The sequence below is a fragment of the Canis lupus genome, chromosome 5 (assembly GCF_048164855.1).
Source record: "Canis lupus baileyi chromosome 5, mCanLup2.hap1, whole genome shotgun sequence".
Lineage (NCBI taxonomy): Eukaryota > Metazoa > Chordata > Mammalia > Carnivora > Canidae > Canis > Canis lupus.
In genome coordinates this window covers 19,201,964-19,226,889 of record NC_132842.1, presented here as the reverse complement: position 1 = coordinate 19,226,889, position 24,926 = coordinate 19,201,964, and the positions used below count along the sequence as shown (strand labels likewise).

The following is a 24,926-nucleotide window of genomic DNA, read 5'->3' as shown; positions in this document are numbered from 1 at the left end:
CAAGAGTCACACACTCTTCAAACTGAGCCAGCTATGCACCCGTAAAGTTCTTTAAATTAAAAAACCCATAAAACTAAAAGTAATATCCTGTGAAGTCATTGATTATAAAGTCCATCAAAATAAGATCCATTAGGAAATACTGCTGTAGGAAATGAGAGTAGAATCTGAAGCAAACTCTTCATTAAGCGAGTTCATAAACTATGTGCTAATTGGTTTTGCCAGTGAGAAAGGCTGCTTGCCTGCGTTGGCTTCCTTTGATCCACCTTCTCCTGTGTCCTTCATATTCACATAGTTCTCTCTGCCACCTCCCCTCTACTTCATAGGCCATTCTTCCTAGAAAAGCAGACTAGATTTCCTAAGTAGAGGTGTTAACATCTCACCCCCACCCCCTGCTTTATGATCTTGGGTGCTCCTTACTATTTATAGGATAAATTTCAAATTCAACCTGGCATTAGGGCTCTCACCCAGATGGGTAGCTCAGGAGTGTCTTTTCAGACATAATACCGGTACAAACTTCAATCGATCAATTGATTGATTGGTTACTGTCTGTCCTCGCTTGAGAATGTCTTGGACTTAGTCACGTCACCTTTCTTTTCAGGCCCGTTCAAATCCTATTCCTTTCGAGGGGTCTTCTGTGTTGCCATGGAGGCCCATCCTCTGATTGTGTATGCTCTGAAGGCTAGGAATGAGCTTATGAGTTTCTCATTTTCCCTTCTGTCCCTGGTCTAGTAGGTTACTAATCATATAGTGTTTAATAGCATCCTTTTTTTTTTAAGGATATGACTAGACAGTCAGTGTGATATGGTTGAGAAAAGAGAGCGTTTGAACTAGAGGGTCTGAATTCACGTTCTTGTCTTTTGCATGCCTAGGAGCTCTCTGACTTTGGCCACAGTACCTAACATTTCTGAATATAAATTTTGTTTTCTTGTAAAATAGTAAGGGTAATAATACCAATCAAATCGGTTTGATTTAAGAAGAAACTAATTTGCAGGAAGTACATTCTATGTCATAAACTACTATATGAGTGTTAATATGGCAGTTATTTTTGTGAATGCCTTTTAAAAGAATATGGCCTTCAGTGCAGTTCATTCTTCTGGTCTACCCTTGTCTTTTTTTTTTTTTTTCCAACATCTTCAAGCCTGTTCTTTCTTCCCTTACCTTTTCTCATACTGTTACCTAGGACCTGCACCTTTCTCTCATGTATCTCTACATAATTTGCTCTACTTGCTCTGTATCTCATCTTCCTATTTCCCTCTCTGTACCAAAGCTCCATTTCCCATGCAATATTGCTTTTTTCATGATTCTTTAACTTTCTTTCTCCTTAGTGTGTATAATAGGGCTCAACACTGACAGGAGACTGAGAAGTTCTCATAAAATCCAGAAGTCTTTACAAATTTCTTTGTCTTTTTTTGTTTGTTTGTTTTTTAATGGTAGCATTTTAGGTAAAGGCCATCTTACTTGTATGCGCAGTTTTGGAAAGGTAGAGGTAAAAAGTAAAGGTGGAAATTCATCTAATCCAGTCCACTTTGTTTAAGGATGAAAGCAAATGTCCAGAGGACTTAAGTGACTTGCCCTGGATCTCAAGGTTAATTACTGATAGAGTTGATAATTAAGATTGTTTCCGGAGTTCAGCCCACTCTTGTTTCTTTGTACTTTTGCTGTCCACTGTATTGTGTGTCCTGTCCTAGAGTTTAGCTGAGGACATTATCTAGAGATTAGTTTGTTCCCAGCAGGCAATCTAGCTGATTGACGTTGGGTAAGTTATTTAACCTCTCTGGCCTTGAGATTCTCATCAGAATAGGAGAGGACCAGCTACTCTGCAAGGCATCTGTACAGTTCTCCATCTTCCTTCATTTGACAAACTCTTTGATGACCAACTATTTACAAGTATGAGGTGAGTTGGATTCTCGCCCATGGTTTGCCTTTGTGGTTCGTTTGTTTGTTTTTCCCCAAACGACACTCAGGGTTGAGTTTCTTCTGCCTCATTACTGTATTTTGATCTACACAACCAATTAAGCATGTCCAGTATTTGGTTAAATTATTTCTAATTAAAACATCACGGCTTCCTTGGCAGAAATCCTGTCCTTGTACTACAAGGATGTTTGGCAAGATTTTTGTTATCATTTTTTAAAAGACTGGGAAAATGAAACATTTTGTTGAAATATTTTCTTTGAATCATAATGTGGCATTCTTTTATACGCCACCTGAAAGTTGACAAAGGAGACACACTGGGATCCCTGGGTGGCACAGTGGTTTAGTGCCTGCCTTTGGCTCAGGGCATGATCCTGGAGACCCGGGATCGAGTCCCACGTCAGACTCCCTGCATGGAGCCTGCTTCTCCCTCTGCCTGTGTCTCTGCCTCTCTCTCTCTCTCTCTCTCTGTATGTCTCTCATGAATAAATAAATAAAATCTTTAAAAAAAAAGAGAGAGACATTATTTTTCATTTAAGGACCAGCATAGTATTAATCATTCGTGGCTTTCTTTGTATACCTTCTTACACAAATTATTCACAATTTGAAACAAATGCACACCAAGGAAGAAATGTATACAAGTGTCTTGTTGAAAGACTAGGTTAGCTCATTTGGCTTGTGGATGATTCGAAATCAAGTAAATTACAAAGTCTTTTAATTTTACACAAACTAACACTCAAATTCCCTTTAAATTCCTAGAAAATCTTTCTAATTACTTAAATAAATGGAAATTAATCACAATCAGTATGTTTTTTCCCTGCCTACCTGGGTTCCTCTAATGGTTGCTAGCCCTCCATTGAAAACTAGGAACCTGGCTCAGCAGTTAAGCGCACCTGCCTTTAGCCTGGGGCGTGATCCTAGAGTTCCAGGATCAAGTCCCACATCAGGCTCCCTGCATGGAGCCTGCCTCTCTCTCTCTCTCTCTCTCTCTCCCTCTCTCTGTGTGTGTGTGTGTGTGTGTCTCATAAATAAATAAAAATCTTAAAAAAAAAAAAAGAAAAGAAAACTAGGAACCTTTCTGTGTCTAGGTGTAGGTCATGTGACTTACCACAAGAGTGAATGAATATCCCCTGGCCCAGCACTTTCTTGGGTCTGTTTTGCTTTTAGTAATTAATTAATAATATTACATCAAAAACTGATTTTGTTTGGTTGTGGAATTTTCATTCAGTCTGCCAGATCATCATTTCCTGAATCACTTGCAAATAGTCTTTTTTTTTTTTTTTTTTTTTTTTTTTGTCTTTTGGTGTCTGAGAGCCTATTTTAAGAGCATTGCCAAGCGTGGGAAACTAATAGTTACTATATCCCAGCTGTGGAAACACTATCACTATGATAATGCACTTTAGCTTCCTGCAAAAGGACTTCTTGATGGCCACATTGACAATCTAGTTTGAGGCATCGAAGGAACATGTACGATGATGGCAGTGAACATTCTGAAGTGGTAAGAATCTCTTTTTAGTCATTGGTGTCTAGCATTCTTAATCAGTTTTTTAAGCCATTTCAGTTTGTTTTTAAACTTTCCTCTCAAGTCCCTGGCATCACTAACAGAGATGTAAAACAAATAGCTCATTTCTGAAGGACTGGCACAAATGCTGAAATTCTTCAGAACAAAATTTGAAATCAAACATGTTTTGTAATTTTATTATGTGTTGTATTTGAGATTTTTTTTGTGCTTGAACTGGATTTGAAATGGTTATCAGTATCTTACAACATCCTTATAAATGTAACAATGGCAATTAAGGTTCTTTACCAAAAAAACTTTTGATTTACCAGTGAAAGCATATCTGTTAAATGTAATTGAAAGTAATTGAACTGAGAAATTTTATGTCATAAAACAATCTTCAGATCATTTGTAAGTAGTAAACCATTAGTAAAATCTCAGTCTTTCCTTCCACATTAAGTGCATTTCTTAAACATTAAAAAAATATTCAAATTAAGAGTATATAAAGAGTACCATCTTGTTTTCCATCCATAAAATATGTAAAAATTCACATTAATCCATACATTGTGCATTATGAACAAGTTAGTGTTTCTTATATGCAAATAAAAAATTAAGTTAAACTTCAAGAATTATAGACACAGATTTGAAAGTGTCAAAAGGTATTTTAAACCATATGTTCCTTTGAAATACTGTAGTTAGATTCAAATTCAGTAATTACATGTCTGATTCCTTCTTATCTGGATGAATTAAGATGATAATTTGATCTGATTTTAGGAAGATTTATAAACTCTATGTTCAGTAAATAACCAGTTTAACTGTTAAGAAATAAACCTGCATTAAATAATGAATTTGAGTTTTCTGGTCATATTCCACTAAAAACCAAATTCCCTTTTTAGGTGTGTGTAGGCACCATAGAATGAGATGATTTCATTTCTTGTAATACAGCCAGAAGGAAAGAATTTTCCCGAAAAGCAACTGAAATTTCTACTTTAAACATAGCAAGTTAAAATCACACAGTTTTCTATTTAATTTGATTTGCTTATTCCAGCCATTGGCATAAGATCATTATGATAGATACAATTCCAGATTGAGAGTTGAAGGTTTTTGTCATAAATTTCAAAATGATCTTCTCTAATATAGTCAATGTTTTTTATGACCTACTTTATGCATTAATCTGTCACTGTCAAGTTAAGAAAAAAACATTTTAAAGAACAGGAAAGGATTACATTCAGATGTTCCTAGGAATTTCAAGTTGCAAAATTAGTTTTCAGAATAAGACACTTAAAACTCCTACTGAGTAAACAGAGTGGAAATGCATGCAACATTTAAGTCCTACTGTCCCTTGTTACAGTCTGCATTGCATGCGGCTCATACAGAATTTTCAAACTATTTAAGAGTTGAACTCAAGTGTAAGCTGTCAAAGAGGAAAAAGTATTTTGAGGAATGATATTAACATTTTAAGAAAGCATTCCTGAAAATGATTTTCAGGTTCCTGTTACTTTTTAATAAAGAGTGTAAGTGAACACAAATTATTTCTTAGAATACACCCCAAAGAGTATTTTAGGAATACAAACACTCATTAATTAGCTCTCGTGTGTTTAAAATACACACCTGTTGGATATGGTTATGCACAGAAGCCAGTTTTTTCATGAATAATTTCTATCATTTTTTGCATAATTTAAGGAACCATATGTTCTATAATGAGAAAATATTTAAAGTCTGCAATCATGTTACAGTATGAGTCACTATATATAATATGTATATTATATACTCTTAAAGTTGCTGCCCTAAGTGTGACAGCAGGAACTTAAAGGTTTTGAAAGATGCTAGTAATTTAAAATCACTATAAATTTATTAATTTAGGCCATTTTGGTTATTGAGACCAAATTTGGAAACTTTTTGTATTTAAGTATTAAAATGATTTTTTTTTTAATCCAAGGGGTGCCTGAGTGGCTCAGTCAGTTAAGCATCCAACTCTTTTTTTGTTTGTTTGTTTGTTTTTTAAGATTTTATTTATTTATGAGAGGCATGGGGAGAGGCAGAGACATAGACAAAGGGAGAACCAGGTTCCCTGTGGGAAGCCTGATGTGGGACTTGATCCCAGGATACCAGGATCACGACCTGAGCTAAAGACAGATGTTCAACCACTGGGCCACCCAGGCATCCCTTAAGCATTCAACTCTTGATTTTGCTCAGGTTGTGATCTCATGGTATGAAATGGAGCCCCGAGTCAGCCTCCACGCTGACCATGGAGACTGCTTAAGATTCTCTCTTTCTCTCTCCCTCTCCCTCTCTCTCTCCCCTGCTCTAAAACAAAAAAAGAAAAAGAGAGAAAATTCTGAAAACTAGATTGAAATACTTTTTGAAAACTTAGATTTGTATTTTTTTAATAAAAGGAAGTCTGCATAACTTTAAAAAAACTGACTTTGGTAATTCTTCTAGGTCTTATAACTAGCCAGACTAGTTAATTTTCCTGATATCATAAAACAGTTATATGCACTTAAAAAAATAATTTTCCATTTATTTTAGCTCCAAAGCCCCTTTTCTGTTTTTCTCCCTGTGAGTCAAATATTCTATTTGCATTACTAGTATTTTTTGTAGGTTTGTCATTATTATTGAATATTTGAAATGTCATTTACTTTGCTATAGTATAGGTAGCAGTAGTCTAAATTTGGTATTTCTAATACGTACATATCCAAATTTTAATTTTTGTAGGAAGGTAAGAATCATCATTGATGTGGTCTTATTTTTAATAAGAAACATATGTCAATAAGAAACACATAAAAGCATGCTACATTTGAGAGGACTACCTTACTTAAGAAGGTGTATTTCCTTGTCGTGTCTTGTTAGGAGTGTGGAATGGAGGCAGTAGTAGAAGTTGTAAGAAGGAAGAAGGTATGTGTCTTTTCAGTTTAGGCATTAATAAGTGAACTCACTAGGCAATGGGCCACCAACCATCTAGTCTTAGAAGTAGCTCTCCTGCTTTTGGCACACTCTAGCTAGAAGAACTTTTTCTGATGACTGAAATACTCTGTATCTATGTTGTCCAATATGATAGCCACTGGTGGCTACTGAGCACTTGAAATGTGGCAACCAAAGAATTGAATTTGTAATTAAATTTAAATAGTCATATGGTAGCTTCTGCAGGACTCCTTTCTACCTAAAAGACCAGCAGTTCCAGGATCACCTCGGAGCTTGTTAGGAATGCAGAAATCGCAGGCCCCACGTCACACCTGGTGAAAGAGAACCCATGTTTTGGCAAGCTCTCCAGGTGGATCACGTGTTCGTCATTTAGCAGAGCTGGGCTAATAGGCATTCTTACACAGACTAGATGGTTGGATGAGAGGAGTGAGCCTATAATTGTTTTATTTTGGAGAAATTAATTATTTAAGATTCATAAAGAGGCAAGGGGCATCCACTTTGAGGTAACCCCTCAGGTAGAGATGGAGCTTTGCCGTGTATTGGCAGTGAGCTAGTTTGGGCCTAGTGTTGTACCTACGGTGCAGGACCCCCTCTGTAAGGGAGGGATATGAATGAAATAGGTCCTGTCCCAGTGTTGTGAAGTTGAACCGACATAACGTAAGCAAAGTGTTTACACACACAGTAAACCCTCGAGAGGATTGGTTTAACTCATTTTACAGAATAATGTGCCTCTCTAATGAGACAGACTACACTTAGCAGACTATGTCTTTCTTCTAAATCTCAATGGGCTTTGCAACGTCTCAAATGATGGTTGCTTGTCTTAAAGAGGGTCTGAGTCCAATGGTATGATTTTTGTCATGTGTTATTTATTTATTTAAACAGTGATTTACTTATTGTTTTTTAAAGATTTTATTTATTTATTCGATATATATATCGAAAGAGAGAGAGAGCGCACAAGCTGGGGGAGCAGCAGGCAGGGGGAGAGGGAGAAGCAGGCTCCCCGCTGAGCAGAGAGCTCAACATGGGACTCCATTCCAGGACCCTGGAATCATGACCTCAGCTGAAGGCAGTTGCTTAACGGATTGAGCCACCCAGGCGCCCCACATTTTTAGGACTAAAATGAGAAGCAGGGGGAGCCCGGGTGGCTCAGCAGTTTAACATGGCCTTTGACCCAGGGCCTGATCCTGGGTCCTGGATCGAGTCCCACGTCAGGCTGCCTGCACAGAGCCCGCTTCTCTCTCTACCTGTGTCTCTGCCTCTCTCTCTCTCTCTCTCTCTCTCTCTCTCTCTGTGTGTGTGTGTGTGTGTGTCATGAATAAATACATACAATCTTTAAAAAAAAAAAAAAAAGGGAAGCAGTGACCCAGCCTCTAAACCGTGGAAGAGTCCTTAAATTGCAGAACTGAGAGCATAGCTACAGCTTCTTGCTGCTTTTACTTTTAAATTCTCATTTCCCTTCCTCTCCTAGAGTTTAGAGTCCCCCAGATCCTGTAAAATATCTTGAAAATTCTGCCTCTCTCTGTATCTTAGTTGGGGCCACAGCAAAGTGAAGTTCGGCCCTCCTGATTACAAGATGTGGAGAAATGTGTTGGTAGGCCTTCTTTGGAATACATCCAGAATTTCCTTTTCAGCAAATCCTATGTTTTAAAAAGAATGAACCTTGGGTGAGCTCAAACTATTAGTCACAAGTTTTCCTCTTTATTAATGGTGCTTCATCAGGAAACTAATCCAAGTGGGGGGTGGGAGCCGTCTCCTAGTTAAAAATAAAAGCACACAGTCACTTAAAATTCCCATCATTCTTTTGACACTAAAAAAGTAATCCATGCTTACAGAATATAATTTTCTTTTAAAAAAAATATTTTATTTATTTATTCATGAGAGACACAGAGAGAGAGACAGAGACATCGGCAGAGGGAGAAGCAGGCTCCCCAGGGGGACCCCAGGATCACAACCTGAGCCAAAGGCAGACGCTCAACCACTGAGCCACCCAGGCGTCCCCTGAATATAATTTTCAAAGTGCTTCTTATAATTTAGCCATTCTTCCATTGTTGGATATTTAGATTGCTTATACATCTACATGTGTATATATACATACTTATATATACTATGTATGTGTATGTGTGTATCATCCCATGTGAACATTCTTGTACATATTTCTTTGCGTCTTTATTTCCTTCACATAGATTCTGGAAAAGAGAATTCCTGAATATATACTTTTAAGAGAGTAATATGCCTTTCCAAGTTGCTTTTCAGAGGAGTTGTATTAATTTAGATATCAGCAGTGTTTGAATTCATCTCACTATGATATTGACTTTATTTTTTAAATGGTTAATTTGATGGGATGGACTATTATTCAGCCATAGAAGGGAAGTCCTGCCATTTGCAAACAACATGGATGGACCTAGAGAGTATTATGCTAAGTGAAATAAGTCTGACAGAGAAAGACAAATACTCGGTAATCTTACTTATATGTGGGAGGTGGGCGAAATGGATGCAGTTGGTCAAAAGCTACTAACTTCCAGTCATAAGATAAATAAGTCCTGGGGATGGAAAGTACGGCATGGTGGCTGTCGTTAGCAATACTACTTAAAAGTTTCTAAGAGTGGATCTTAAAAGTTCTCATCACAAGAAAAAAAAAATTCTAACCATGTGTGGTGATGGATGTGAACTAGATTTATTGTGATGACCATTTGATATGTGCAGTGCATGTGTATATCAAACCATTACTTACATACCTAAAACTAATACATTGTTACATGCCAATTATATCTCAATTTAAAAAATAAATAAAAATAGAACATTTAAAAATCATTCAATAGGCAAAATATCTTATTTTTAAACATCTGCATATTTTTTATTATGGTGAGGTTACCTTTTTTTTTTTTCATATTTTTTAGCTATAGCTGTTTCTTCCTTACTCATGTGTCCTTGGATGAGTTACTCAACTCTGTACCTTGTTTTGTTTTGTTTTTCTAATCTCAAGTCACTTTGTAAAGTCAGTGCTAAGACCACATTCATATGTTTCATGTACCTGGAATAGTAGGTGTGGTATAAATGTTGGTTATTAGTCCGTGGTGAATGTTTGATGCATTTTGTACATTTTTTTTTCTGTTGAGATCCCAGGATTTAGAGCTTTATGGGGCATTGACTTTTCTCACTTCTTTGCATGAAGTGGGACAGGTGGAACTTTCCAATGGGTCTGATAACTGTTATTTCTGAGGATGCTAGGAGCAAAGGGATGGAATGCTCCTCAGTATTAAAGTTGAATCCTCACCATATGTTTGTAGTCTGATGTTATTATCACCCTTTTATAGATTAAAAAAACACACACACAAAGGTTTTGGAAGTTTTAGTACCTTGTCCAGAGTATGACCTACTTCTCATCCCCTGCTGCCTACCTGCTGCTGGGGACTGTGGTCACTCACCCCTCTGAATTGTACGTTAGGTTGATACCTTGCTATAAGGTAGCACAGGATGGTGGTTGACTCTGGAGCCACATGGCCCGAGTGCAGACCCTGGCTCTGTCACTTAGTAGCTGTGCCATGTTGCAGGCACACTCACTTCATCTATAAAATAGGGATGGTAGTAGGGTTTCCCTTATGGATTATTGTGAGGAGTAAGGTAGGTAGTTAATCTATCACCTAGAACAGTACTTTTGTACACGACAGGTGTTACATGCCAGCAGTAGTGATCACAATCCCCATCTTCAGGGGCATGAAAAGGCCTCTCTGACTTTTAAGGACCTTTTAATTGACAGCACACCACTTTGGGGACAAAGTTGAGGAGCTCTTAGTGGACTGAGCACTTATGCTTTTGCTCACCCTATGTCACAAGGAACCAAAAAGGAATTCTGTTCAGTGAAAACTATACCGATTCTGATTTGATTTTGTGCAATTGGCAGATCAGAAATCCAGAGCCCTTGCTATAATTCCTGAGTGGAAGAGCTCACCAGTAAGGCCACCTTCACCCTCTTCTGTTACTTTGGGGGGCAGGGGGTTGGGGAAAGAGCTCTGAATGCCCTCACAAGGCCAAAGGTGGCTGAACATCAACTCATTGGGGTGGCTCCTGCCCACACATGTGCACCTCTCCCTGGAGATTTTCACTGTTGGTAGTGCAGGAAGCTCCCTAGATCCAGTGGTTTCAGGGGGAATAAAAGAGAACAAAATTTTGCTATGAAGCAAAACTGCATTTTCCCCACTGACTGGCCAGCCTCACCACAGCCTGGAATCATAAAGAATCCTCTTTGCAAAGGTTCTCATGGTCTGTGATGGAGGCAAGACCTTGCTCCCTCCCCATTTGTTCATTCAGCAGGCATTTACTGAAGCCTTACTATGCTTCCTCCCACCCTAAACCCAGGTTGATTTGCATCTGATTCTACTTTTGTATCCTAATCCCTATTTCTCTTTCTCCCAAACAAGCTGGATTGCCTTCCTTAAAGGATAGTGGCCAGCTGTGCAAGGCTGATGAGGTGGAAGAGGATGAAGATAATAGCTATTATTTATTGGAGACTTATGTTGGGCACTAGATCAAATGATTTATATATAGTAATTACTCAAAATACTTTTTTTTACCACCCACAATTTATAGATAAGGAAACTGAGATTCAGGGAGTTTTGTTTTTTTAATTTTTTAAAACGATGATACTTATTTTAGAGAGAGAGAGAAGCGGGAAGGAGCAGAGGAAGAGGAAGAAGGAGACTCCTCACTGAGCAGGGAGCCCATTGCAGGTCTCAATCCCAGGACCCTGGAATCATGACCTGAGCTAAAGGCAGACTCCTAACTAACTGAGCCACCCAGGGGCCTGGAAATTCAGGGAGTTTTTAAAATGTGCCCAAGATCACAGAACTAATAAGAAATCGAAGCAGGATTTCAGCTTTGGCTAACCCAGCTGCAGAATCCAAGCCTTTCATTGTCCTGTGTGGCTCCTCTCATGAGGTCAGCCTCATGGTCAGCCTCCATTTGCTTTCTTGAGCCTTTGGGCTAACGTGTATGTTCCTTCAGATTTTTCATCACAGTGCTTTGTTTTGTTTTTGTTTAGTGAATAAGGCGTTAGAATTGTCAACACAATCAGTATGGGATTTGCTTTTGGGAAAGTATGTATCCAGTAGATGTCTCCAGAAGTCCATGTGTCATTGGGACACATTTGTACTGGTTCTCTCTCCAAGATGATGCTGGTGTGCAGCCTTGAGAGGATCACATTTCCAAACTAAAGTTAAGATATAGAGACAAAGGACAAAGTATGAGAGAAAATCCTGAAGACTTGTGTAGAGAATAGAAGTGAAGGTAAGAATAAACTAGCTTAGGACGCCTGGGTGGTTCAGCAGTTGAGCATCTGCCTTTGGCCCAGGGCGTGATCCCAGTTCCGGGATCGAGTCCCACATCTGGCTCCCTGTGAGGAGCTTGCTTCTCCCTCTTCCTGTGTCTCTCCCTCTCTGTGTGTGTGTGTCTCTCATGAATAAATAAATAAAATCTTTAAAAAAAAAAAGAATAAACTAGCTTCCTTTCCCACCCTCATTTGCATTGTAGTGACTGTACTGATGTAGAGAAAAATGAGTAATTACAGGCAAATCAGGGTGAGATAGTGACCAAAGGTAGACAGAATATCAGGGGAAAATGCAACTGTAGAGATTCATGACATACAGTGATGTTTGGCTGAGGTTGGGACGACTGCTGAGGTCACCAGAGGGAGCAGGATGTAGGTGAGTGAGATGAGGCATTCCCTCAGGCTTCCAGGAAGGTAGAGGGGGCTGGAGGAGGGGGGTCCCCGTGGCTGGAGGGGCGCCAGGTAGAACTGGCAGGATGGGGAATAGAATCGCAAGATCACGTTGAGGGGTTAATCCTGAACTAGTAAGAAAGGAAATGTGTCCTCGGGTTTATAGTAAAGGCGAACAGGTGCCTTCAGAATGAAGCAGAGGCAAGATAAAATTAGTCGAAGTTCATGAGTTGCTGAATAATTTGTTGATGTCCTTTGTCACCGAGGTAGGTTTTCTTTATAAAGCATTTAGCGTCCTAAATGATTTATTTAGCCTTTCGTATCCTGTGCACCAGCAGAACCACAAAGTCACAATAAATGGTGCTTTCCCACGCACTTTCACAGCTTTGCAAGAATCACTCATATCACAACAGCTTTATGCACCAGGTGCTATCTCCTTCCCGTTTTCCAGATAAACTCAGCCTTTGTGATGTTCTATAACTTGTCCAAGGTCATCCAACTTAGAAGTGTCGGGTTTGGTATTTGTTACTCTGCCTCCCAGAGAAAGAGTCCTTTAAGTCAAAGCAAAAGGCTGGGCCAAGACATAGCTCCAGGAGCGATTCCTGTCTTCTCTGGTGTTACAGATTGAAAGTGAGTGTGAGATGAGTGCTTTGACGTGTCCTGTTCTCCTTTATTTTGTCCTGTGATTTCACCCTCCCTATCCTGTATCCATGCCATAAGGAAGGAAGTACAAGTATCTTTATTAAGATAAAGGTAATCTCAATGTGCAAATGGGGATAAAGTCCATTATTAAGTTAATCATTGTGTAAGTCCTCTGAGAGGTAGTATTTATTTTTTGAATCGAGCTTTCGGAGCTATGCATTGGAGAAAAGTGGAGGCAATCTAAACTAGGAAAAGCAACTTGGAATTGATGAAGACCTTTAATTTATTTTCCCAAACTCATCTAGTTCCTTGAAACGGGGAAATGTAAGGCAGTATTTGTCACAGAATAAGACTAGCAAACAAGTGAAAATTCAGGTCTCCTTGACCGTTCCTGGGAAGGGTACAGGCCCAGGCTCCAAGCAATGAACTTGGTGTTTGTAGGACTGAGCATGACTATCAGTAGATGTGAAGGCCAGACAGTACACAGCTGAATAAGCCCAGGTTTGAAAGATAGTTTAATTTTCCTGGTTTGTTGATATGCTGAAAATCACCATGAAGGTGCCTCTAAATGCCAGGCACACAGATTTGGAGGAGAAAAAGATTTTCCCATCAGATGAGGTTAAAAACCAACTGTACTAAGATATCACCTAAATATAAATAATTTCAGTTAGCTTATCATTAGGAGAGGAAATACCTTTCTTTAGAAGATTTTATTTATTTGTTTGTTTATTTGTTTATTTTTTTAATTTTTATTTATTTATGATAGTCACACAGAGAGAGAGAGAGAGAGAGAGAGAGGCAGAGACACAGGCAGAGGGAGAAGCAGGCTCCATGCACCGGGAGCCTGACGTGGGATTTGATCCTGGGTCTCCAGGATCGCGCCCTGGGCCAAAGGCAGGCGCTAAACCGCTGAGCCACCCAGGGATCCCTGTTTATTTATTTATTTATATGAGAGAGAATGAGCACACGAGCAGAGAGGGAGGGAGAAGCAGACTCCCCACTGAGCATGGAGCCCAATGCGGGGCTCAACCCCAGGACCCCAAGATCATGACCTGAGCTGAAGAACAGATGCTTAACTGACTGAGCCACCCAGCCACCCCAGGAGAGGCATTATCTTGTGCTACATAGATAAGTTCCAAAATAAAATCCATCATTTGCTTTTATAAAAAAGAGGAATTGGAGTAAGGAATAATTGGACTAATTAGTAATCAATATTATGCAAGCGATGTGATTTAAACCTGAGAATAGAGGAATTGACAAAGTTTTTCTGTAAGAGCCAGATAGTAAATGGTTTTGACTTTGAGGCCGTACATTGTCTGTCACCATCACTGAGATCTGTTGTAATCCCAAAGTAGCCAGTTGCTCAAGAGACACAAAAAGAGACAGCAGGCTGGCATCCCCCACTCCCCCCGCCCCACCCCCGCACACACACACAGAGCAGTGGTGAGCCAGTCCCTGCTATCACCCTGTGGTTGGAGCCCTGAAGGTATTTTTATACTAGCAAGAGCCTGTAGAAAATCTGAGCATACACTATAGATGCCCCTCCATAGAAAGCTATTTTATTTGAGGTTTTTGAAAATTATCCTCAGCCAACTCAAACATTAACCTCTGCTCCTTCATTCAGGTGTTCCATTCAGATTTCTTCCCAGACCTGGGAACTGACTGAAAATAATTATTATGAAAGACATGGGGCCCTTGAGCCTTTTCCTGTGGCTGTTTTGAAGGGTCATTGTCTTTTTGCTAATTAGGATCCAGACACATCTCGCATCAGCTGCTTATGGGAGGTATGATCCTTAGAGGAATGGTCTAGGCAGGAGTTTGTACGGGGGTGCAGGGACCAGCGACAGAGAAAACCCAGCCAGTAATTAGAGCAAGTTGCTGAATACAAATTCTCAAATGTGTCACTTTTCACATTTGAATCCCAGTGCATTATACTCAACCAACGACAGCATGCTTGGTGATATGTCAACATTTTAATTCTGAATGAGTGTTAATTGGATATTTTAGTGCTGAAATTATTTGTTACCTAAAACACTGACACAACCTGAAGTTCTCTGATTTTTATAATTATATAGCACATACAGAATTTCTTTCTCTAGCTTTGATTGCTTTTACAAAATGTATTTAAGGCACCCGCTTTAGATCAATTAATAATTCAGAACTGTAATTATTAGACTCCATGGTGACTTGGTGGTAAGTCTTTCTGAATCAGCTCGTTCACAAATCGGGGCTGGTTAGAATTGTGAACTTCAACTGAAAAAAAAAAAAAAGGAAAACACTTCCCCTCGATGCAATAACGTACACCATGAATGTAGATAATACTGCTGGATGGTACATTTGGAAGTTGTTAAGCAAGTAAATCCTGACAGTTCTCATCTCCAGGAAGAAAAAAACTTAAAAAAATTATTTTTTGGTATCTATATGAGATGATGGTTGTCAACCAAACTATCTGTGGGGGAATCATTTTGTAATACATGTAAGTCAGGTCATTATGCTGTTACCTTAGACGTACACAGTGCTAAATGGCAACCATAACTCACTGATGCTGGGGAAATGATCAGTACCTCTGTCCTCCCTTTCCTACCCCACTGCCTAGAACAAACAGGTTGAGTGGCTGCCCAGGCCAGCACAGTGCTAGGAGCTTGGGCACAGTAGAAACCAGTGCAGCCAGCAGCTTTCTTTCTTTTTTTTTTTTTTTTTTTTTTTTAAGATTTATTTATTCATTTATGAAAGAGAGGCAGAGACATAGGTAGAGAGAGAAGCAGGCTCCTCACAGGGGATCCTGATGTGGGACTCTATCCCCAGACACGGGATCATGCCCTGAGCCAAAGGCAGATGCTCAACCGCTTTTGCTTTCTTGAGGCTATTTCCTAGAATGTGTTTGTTTGCTTAATAGAATTTCCTGCTCTCTCTCTCTCTCTCTCTCTCTCTCTGTCATTTCTTTTTTTTCTTTTTCCTCTTTTGTTTTTTGACTTTGGAAGCTAATTCTGATTTCTCTAGCAGAAACCATGTGGGGTTTTTTTTTTTTTTTAAGTTTATGGTGGTAAAATATCCATAACAATATTTGCCATTTTAACTGTTTTTAAGTGTACAGATCTGTTTGTTTTGTTGGTTGGTTGGTTGGTTAGTCTTTTTGAGAGAGAGAAAAAGACAAAGTGAGTGAATGGAGGGGGTTGGGGTAGGGGCAGAGGGAGAGAGAGAATCTTAGGTAGGCTCCATGTCCACTGTGGAGCCCAATGCAGGACTCCATGTGGGGCTTGATCTCATGACCATGAGACCATGACCAAAATCAAGAGTTGATCGCCCAATTAACTGAGCCACTTAGGTGCCCCTAAGTGCACGTTTTAAATTAATTCCCTGTCCCCTCTGCCCACCCTGTCCCCTTGGCAACCACCATTCTTTCTGTCTCTATGGATATGACTACTCAGTGGAATGATACAGTGTTTTTCTTGTTTTGATTTGCTTATTTCACTCAACACAGTATCTTAAAGGTTCATAAGAAACTGTATTTTTTTAAATGTTTAATTTTCTTCAATTTAAATTTTTAATGTTAATTCTATCAAGTTAAAGTTTTTTTTAATCTCAAGAACAACAGTGTTCTTAATTGCTTTGACAAAATATTGTTTTTAATGTTGACTGACACACCAAGCAATATTTTCATTTTGTTTTTGTTTTAGTCAAAAATAAAAAATGTGATTGGTTCAAAACCCTTGAGTATCATAGTCTAACTGTGAGAACCACAGTGCACTCTTTGTGTGGGAGTAAGGAACTATTTTGAGGATAGTCCTGCTTTAAAATACTTTCTAAAATAAATGTGAAATTATTAATTAGGAGAACTCATTTTGTAGGTTATTTTTAGAGAAAGATGCAGCAGAGTTTTAACTATTTTGAAAAGAAAATGTGAATAGGAAAACAAATACATACTGTCCCAACCGGGGAATCCTACTTTTTCGAAAATGTGTAAACTTTTCTCCATGGAATCCCAATTTTATATTAATTAGCACATTTCCCCCTGTGTAAGGAAAACTGTAATGCCCTCCTTTTCACCATGGGCTGCCTTGCTGGTAAGTACCCCCCAGGAGCCACTGGGAAGAATGTGAGCAGCAGTGTTTTCTGAAAGTAGAAAGAAGTGAGATCAACAGAGTTGTTAATCCTACTGCTGAGACCGAGGCTTCAGACACAGTGCCAGCTGGGGAAATTATACTCCTGGCTGCCATCCTTTGGTTCTATTGTCAGAAATAACAGGTAGGAGCCCCCACCTCTCCTACCTAATAGAAGGTTCATTTCACTGTGATTTAATTACCGAGAGAGATTGGAATGTGGAGGGCTGGAATTGTATTAGTGAGCCCTGCATTCATGAAATACATCCTTCACACAGACCGAATAAGGTCCTGAAAAATACCAGTTCCTAATGATGTATATACATGGTCTCCCCAGAGCTCTGAAATCCTGCCATAGCCTGATAGGGTCCACCCATTCCAGGCACCTTCTGGACTCTATCTACATGGAAATATTCTTTTAATTAATTCTTTATGGAAATCACAAAAGGATAGCTTGAAAAGGATTGAACATCCATTATGCAATGAGCCTTTCATGTGTTTTTACCATATGAGCCTAATTTCAAGAAAATTAGTATAATTATAAGTGATATACATTGGGACTCTGGTATTGTGTTTTTCCACTTACTGAAGTAGACTAAAACTCTTGAGTATAGCAAAAAAAGAGAGAGAGAGAGAGAGAAAAGAGAAGAAAAGAAAAAGACTATGGTATCCATCTCTTGTCTTCTACCCTTGTCCAGATTTTGCCTGGCTTTTCAGTCTCTTCTGATAAGCTTTTTTGCAAATGCTTATCACCCCCAGGCACGGTTTTTCTATTTACCACTGTTTTATCTTTCTCTGTCTTGAAGCTTCTCCTTGTTGAGTTTGCTTGGAGTCTTTCCTCTGTGTTTCTCAGATGAAGGGATGATGCAGGTGCTGTTTTATTCATGCTCAGATGCTCCACTGGTAGGAAATAGAGATGCTATATTATTTGCTAAACAATCCACGGAATACTCTGAGGCTACTGAAGTTGTCTTTTTACCTCCTTAACACCAAAGATCACGCCAAGTTTGATATGATAGATATATTTTTTTTCACTTACCCCAAAATACTTACTGGGCAACTATTATGTACTAGGGTGGGCGCCATGTAATCAGCGAGGAGCAAAAGATCTGATATTAACAAGATAAAGCTCCTGATATGATGGAAACCCCCTTCTTGGTTTGAGGGCAAGAGGACCAAAGGAAGACCAAATAATACATGCCTTTATGATTGTGAAGACCAGTTTGAATTTACAGTTATCTTGGGAAGTGCTGCCTGGAAATCTAGCTGTGGAGAGGCAGCCAGCATACAAACCTGTCCCATTAAAGGTCCTCGAGGGGCCTTTGCATGTGAGTGGAGTACCTCATACTCTCAAGCTCCTGCTCACCACTGCCTACCTGTCTCATCATACAATTCCCTTAGCCACAACTAGGTCTAGAAATGTGCACACTGGTAGGGAAGTGTATCCTGAGAAGTATGAACTTGGGAAGACAGCCCAAGCAGGCCCAATTAGGCTCATGGCCATTTGATCAGCAAATTCTAGGGTCTCTGGTACCCAGACCATCTAGAGCTGCCCAGTATAATAGGGCAGCCCTTGCCAGGTAGGGCTATTAAGATGCCAACTAATTAAAATTAAATAAAATTTTAAGATTAACTCCTTAGTTACACTAGCTATATTTCAAGCCACATGCTGTCTAGATGTTATCATATAGGAGAGCTAGGATATAAAGCAAATATATATATTACATATGTAGCTACAGGACAAATATAGATGTTACTGCAGAAAGTTCTGTTGAACAGTGCCGAGTTAGAAGGAAAGGCTTGGGCAGCAAGTGTATACAGGGATCACTTCCCCAAATCTAAGAGCTGTGCTGTGCTGTGCTTTCAGAGCTTGCATTCTAATTGGGGGGTGAGGAGAGTGGGGCAGACAGTTAAAGAGTAAACAATGTTTGGGGTCTGGGGTGGCTCAGTTGGTTAAGCCTCAGACTCTTGATTTCAGCTCAGGTCATGACCTCAGGGTCCTGAGATCCAGCCCCGTATTGGTCTCCACTTAATTTCAGCTTAAGATTCTCTCTCTCTCTCTCCCTTTCTCCTTGACCCCTACCTCCCTCTCCCTCTCTCCCCATCTCTAAAGAAAAAAAAAAAAGTAAACGATGCCTAAACAATTCTTTCCATTGAAAGAATCTGCAAAGAAGGTAAGAGAATCTGCAAAGAAGGTAAGCTGGGTGATGCGATAGGAAACTGTAGCAAGAGAGAAAGAAGAGCTGCAAGCAGTTGGAGGAACAGAAATAGAAGTTCAAAATCAAAAAGAGTTTGGTTTGTACAAAAACAAAAAACACAAAAACCCCAAAAGTGATGCTTATGGCTGGAAGGAAGTTGGTGAAGGAAAAGTAGCGCAAGATGTATTTGAGATGCAGGTAAAGGGCAAAGTGTACAGGCAAGAAGTGAATTTTATTTTAAGTGGAATGAGAAGAAACAACTTTTTTCAACAGTGGAGCAGTTGTGATCTGTGCGTGTTTGAAGATTCATCAGATCTTATTATGTGTGGAAAGGCTGGGGGCGAGGTGGAAGCAGAGACTTGGCAGAAAGCTCCGGTTGGGGGTCAGCACCGGGTGGGGGGTACAGTGGAAAGAGGTGGATGATGACATTTGCATGGAGCTGAACAACAGAGCAGCTGAACATGATGGTAGACCCACTTCTTCTGGGTCTGAGGGCAAGAGGACCAAAGGAGGCCCAAATAATGCTTGCCTTTATGACTTTGAACCGAACAACAGAGCAGCTTCACTTGCAGCCAGCAAATGTTTATTGAGTGCCTACTGTGTACCAGGCTCTGTGCTAGATACTGGGGACTCGACAGTGAACAGAAGTGCCACAAACCTCTGCCTTCGTGGAGCTTAGGTGTTAGTACAGAGTAGAACCGTGAATACATATGCAAGTCCCCATATTCCAGAAGGTGGGAAGAGGCAGAAACAAAGCAGAGCATGGGGAATCGTAAGTAGCTGATGGATTGCCATTTTAAATGCTAGTTATTTTTGTCAAATGTGTGACCTTTGACTTTGGAGATTTACAAAGACATTTTGCTAAAAAAAGAACGAAGTGTGTCCAAAAGTAGAGTTAACAGGGCCAAAGAGGCATGAGGGTCACCAGGGGTCCTGTACTCCTCCGTGGAGTCACCCCCCACATACAGAAAATTAATAGACTCAGCTTCTTGCCTCTGGGTCATATTGCCCACATAAGTGGTCACTTTTTTTGTTTTGGGTTGTTTTTTTTTTATTATTTTAATTCCAGTGTAGTTAACATACAGTGTTATGTTAGTTTCAGGTGTACAATGTAGTGTTTCAACAGTTCTGTATACTATTCAGTGCTCATCACAATAAATGTACTCTTTGTCCCCATCACCTACTTCACCCATCCCCCACCTACCTCCCCTCTGGGAACCATCTGTTTCTCTACAGTTAAAGAGTCTGTTTTTTGGTTTGTCTCTCTTTTTCTTTGTTTGCTTTGTTTCCTAAATTCCACATATGAGTGAAATCATATGGTATTTGTTTTTGTCTGACTAATTTCACTTCATTATACCTTGTAGATCTATCCATGTTGTTGCAAGTGGCAAGATTTCAGTCTTTTTTTACGGCTGAGTAATATTCTGTTGTAGACATATATCATGTCTTCCTTGTCCATTCATCTGTTGATGGACACTTGGGTTGTTTCCATAATTTGGCTATTGCAAATAATGTTGCAGTAAACATAAGGGTGCATATACCTTTTCAAATTAGTGTTTTCATATTCTTTGGGTAAATACCCAGCAGTGGAATTACTGGATCATATGGTAATTGTGTTTTTAGTTTTTTGAGGAACCTCCATATTGTTTTCAAAAGTGGGTGCATCAGTTTACATTCCAACCAACAGTGCATGAGGGTTCTTTTCCTTTCACTCCACGTCCATGCCAATACTTATTTCTTGTGTTTTTGGTTTTAGCCATTGTGATAGGTACAAGACAATATCTCATCATGGTTCTGATTTACATTTCCCTGAGGATGAGTGATATTGAGCATCTTTTCATGTGTCTGTTTGCCATCTGTATATCTTCTTTGAAAAAATGTCTATTCGTGTCTTCTGCCCATTTTTAATCAAATTATTCTTTTGCATGTAGCTGTCCAGTTTTCCAAAAACTGTTTGTTGAAGAGACTTTTTCCCATTTGTGTATTTTGCCTCTTTCATCAAAAATTAATTGACCATATAATTGTGTGGGTTTGAATCTGGGCCTTCTGTTCTGTTCCAGTCATCTATGTGTCTATTTTTGTGCCAGTACTATACTGTTTTGATGACTATAGCTTTCTAATATAACTAGAAATCTCCAGTTTTTTCTTTTTCAAGATTGCTTTGACTATTTGGGGTCCTCTGTGGTTCCTCTTCTCCTTCTTCTGTTTCTTCTTTTTAGATTTTTTTTTAATGTATTCATTTAGAGAGACAGAGAGAGTGAACCAGAGCATGATCAGGTGGGGTGGGGCAGAAGGAGCTGGAGAAGCAGACTCCTTGTTGAGTGGAGAGCCCATGCCAGGGCTTGATCCCAGAACCCTTAGATCATAGACCTGAGCTGAAGGCAGCCCCTAAACTGACTGAGCACCCCCCAGTGCCTCTTCTTTTCTGGTTCTATACAAATTCTTATATTACTAATTCTAGTTCTATGAAAAATGTTGTTGGTATTTTGATAGAGATTGCGTTAAATCTGTAGATTGAAAAAAAATCTGTAGATTGCTTAGGGTAGTATGGAAATTTTAACAATATTTATTCTTCCAATCCATGACTATGGATTATCTTTTGATTTGTTTGTGTTGTCTTCTATTTCTTTCATCAGTGTTTTATAGTTTTCAGGGTATAGTTTTCACCTCCTTGGTTAAGTTTATTCCTAGGTATTTTATTATTTTTGGTGTAATTGTAAGTGGGATTGTTTTCTTAATTTTTCTTTTGGCTGCTTTATTATTAGTATACAGAAATACAGCAGATTTCTTTGTATTTATTTTATATCCATGACTTTACCAAATTCATTTATCAATCAACTTTTTGATGGAATCATTAAGATTTTCTGTATATAGTATCATGTCATCTGCAAATCGTAGAAGTTTTACTTCTTACTAGTGGTCACATTTTGAATGTAACTTCAGTATGTCTCATCATAAAAATAAAATCTATCTCTTTTATCACTGAAAACAAAATTCTAAGTCATGGCCGTTTATATGAAATATTTACCACAAAAATTGAGAAAAGGGGAAGCAATTATAAATATCTGATACAAAAGGACCTAGGAATTTTGTTTTTAAATGTCTCTTGTTAAGGTATTATGATCATGGTTTTTTAAAAAAAAAATAGGAGTTCCTGGGGGGCTCAGTTGGTTAAACATCCCACTTGGCTCAGATCATGGTCTCAGGTTCTGGGATGGAGCCCCATGTCAGGCTCCTCATTCAGCAGAGAGTCTGCTGAGGATTCTCTCCCTCTCCCTCTGCCCTCCTCCATCATCACTCTCTAAAATAAATAAATACAACTTTAAAATATAAAATATTTTTTAACAATACAATTTCAAGCATTATAGAAGGTTCCACAGTGAAAAGTAAGTCCCTGCCATCCCAGCCCTGGATGCCTCAGATTTCTTCCTTAGAGGCCATCACCGTTGGATGTCCTGGAATAGAGGTCTCGGCTCTCAGTGGACAACAGAACCACATGCAGAGCTTTAAAATAACACTGACGCCTGGTCCTGTCTCTCAGAGTTTCTGGTTGAATTTGTCAGGGATACAGCCCAAGTATAGGGATTTTTAATATCCTCTCCAGATTACTTCATGTGCAGCCACTTAAATGTTCTAGAATATAGCCTAAATACTAACATATGTATCCATTCTTTTAAAAAATGTATGCAGATAATAGCAAAAGAGTATCCACTATTTTTCCTTTTTCTTTTTTAATCTTTTTTACCTGTAAAATATATCTTGGAAATTGTTCCATGTTAATATATATAGCTGCATATACCTTATTATTTTTAATGTCTCAATACTATGCCATCATATGGATGCACCATAATTTATTTAACCAGTCTCCTAGTGATGGACAGTTATGGTACTTAAAATTATCTATTAACACAAATAATGTCATAATGAAAATTCTTGTATATACATCCATTGTATATAATTATATATACTTCTAAGATTAAAATCATGGAATCAGGACATAGGGTAAGTGAATTTTCAATCTTGATAAATGCAACCAGATTTTATCCTTCAGGGACAAAGATGAGAGTAGCACACTTTTCATCTTTTTATACTTTTCTGTGAATATCTTCCTTTTTTTTTTTTTTGCCCGATTTTCCACAGTAGGGGATCCCTGGGTGGCTCAGCAGTTTGGCACCTGCCTTTGGCCCAGGGCGCGATCCTGGAGTCCCGGGATCGAGTCCCGCGTCGGGCTCCTGGCATGGAGCCTGCTTCTCCCTCTGCCTGTGTCTCTGCCTCTCTCTCGCTCTCTATCATAAATAAATAAATAAATCTTTTAAAAAAATTTTTTTCCACAGTTGTATTGGTCTTTTTCTTACTAATTTCCATGCTCTATTAATATATGAAAGAAATGAGCCTTTTGCCATTGGTAGATTTTTTCCTAATGTTATTACTGTTTTTTTTTATATTTTTTATATTTTTTATATTTTTTTTATATTTTATATAATCAAATGTATAATTTTTATGTTTTGAAATTTTAAAATATTAATTGGTAATCGATCCAGGTCCTATAAGCTCCTTGAGGGCAGGGAATATATCTTATCTATTCTTGTCTCAATGTCTGGCACATGGTGGGGACTTGTTGAAAGAATGGTTGGATATAATCATGATGATGATGAAGGATCATTCGAGCTGATTGCATGTATCAATCTCGGAGAAGTTAAGGAACTAATGGTATTACCATAATTTAGTTCCCTTGGTAATTGAATGTATCAACTCACACCTGAAGTACTAAGTGCCAAAAGGCATATCCAAATGAGTTCTCTCAAAAGGTTTTCTCTTGCTGTCTTGCTCATTAAGCTCCAGCCTCTTAAACATGATAACAGAATTCTCCTCTTCAAATTGGTGCTACTGCCTTGGAACATTTTTCCCTTATGTCTTTCTATAACTTGTTGCCTTTCTACTTCAAACCTAGCCTAAATATGCTTTTCCTTCTAGAACCTTCTACTTTGTCTCCTTTCTACATTCCCTCATAGTGTCTGTGCCTCTGCTTTATAGTAATTACCAAAACTGTCATAAAAAAATGTTTAGGTTATTACCTCTGTAATGTCTGTTTCCTTCACTAGACAGTAAACCCCAACCATATCTTCTTCCCAGGTGTACATTCTCCTGAGGGATACAGAGATGAAAAAAGCACCAATTTTCTGCCATCATCATGGACAGGAAAATAGAATTGTACATTCTAATATATGTATACATTGGGGAGAGATAATAACAAATTTAGTTGTACACAATATTAAATGATTGTTATTTAAATGAAATGAAGACCTAGTAGGGTTATCTTTGGCTTGGAGTGCTCAAGTTTGGCATTTGTTTTAACAGTAGAAGCATCTGGCATATAACATGTGCGTGCTCTGGCCGATTATGAAGCAGGAGTCACCAGGCCATAGTGCAAGAGTCAACAGGCATAGTCAGCCGCCAGGTCTTTTCTAATCTTTACCAAACTGTCTTCTTATCAAACTGTCAAGCCATCTTTGCCCTGCTTGGTTGAAGTTTTACCAACATTGAAGTTCATTATACTTTTAAACTTAGAGCATATATTTCTATGTGTCTTACTCCTTTTGAATTATTATTATAAAAGGCGATACCATATTTATTTCTCACAGTTTGGGAAGCTGGGAAGTCCAGGATCAAGGCACTGACAGATTCAATGTCTAGTGAGAGCCTGCTTCCTGGTTCAAGGACCTCTCTTTTTGCTATGACCTCACGTGGTCAAAGGAACAGGGGGTCTCTTTTACAAGGGCGTTAATCTCATTTGTGAGGGCTCCACTGTGATGACATAATCACAGTAGGAGTCCCAAACCCCCACCTCCTAACACCATCACCTTAGAGATTAGGTTTCAACATATGAATCTTGGTGGGGACACAAGCATTTGGTCAATGGGCCCATGTATTGAATATTTGCA

The 24,926-nt window shown here is 38.9% G+C and overlaps 1 protein-coding gene and 1 long non-coding RNA gene across 11 annotated transcripts in view; one reads left to right on the top strand and one right to left on the bottom strand.

Moving 5' to 3' along the window:
- The window catches only part of CACNB2 (calcium voltage-gated channel auxiliary subunit beta 2), a 374,475-nt gene that overhangs the window by 215,740 nt on the left and 133,809 nt on the right, over window positions 1-24,926 (top strand). The window lies entirely within an intron of this gene.
- LOC140633300 (uncharacterized) lies at window positions 15,698-24,728 on the bottom strand. Its single transcript, XR_012030927.1, has 3 exons — window positions 24,625-24,728; window positions 24,060-24,129; window positions 15,698-17,686 (listed from the first exon to the last, which is right to left on the bottom strand). It is a non-coding gene; the product is annotated as an uncharacterized lncRNA (long non-coding RNA).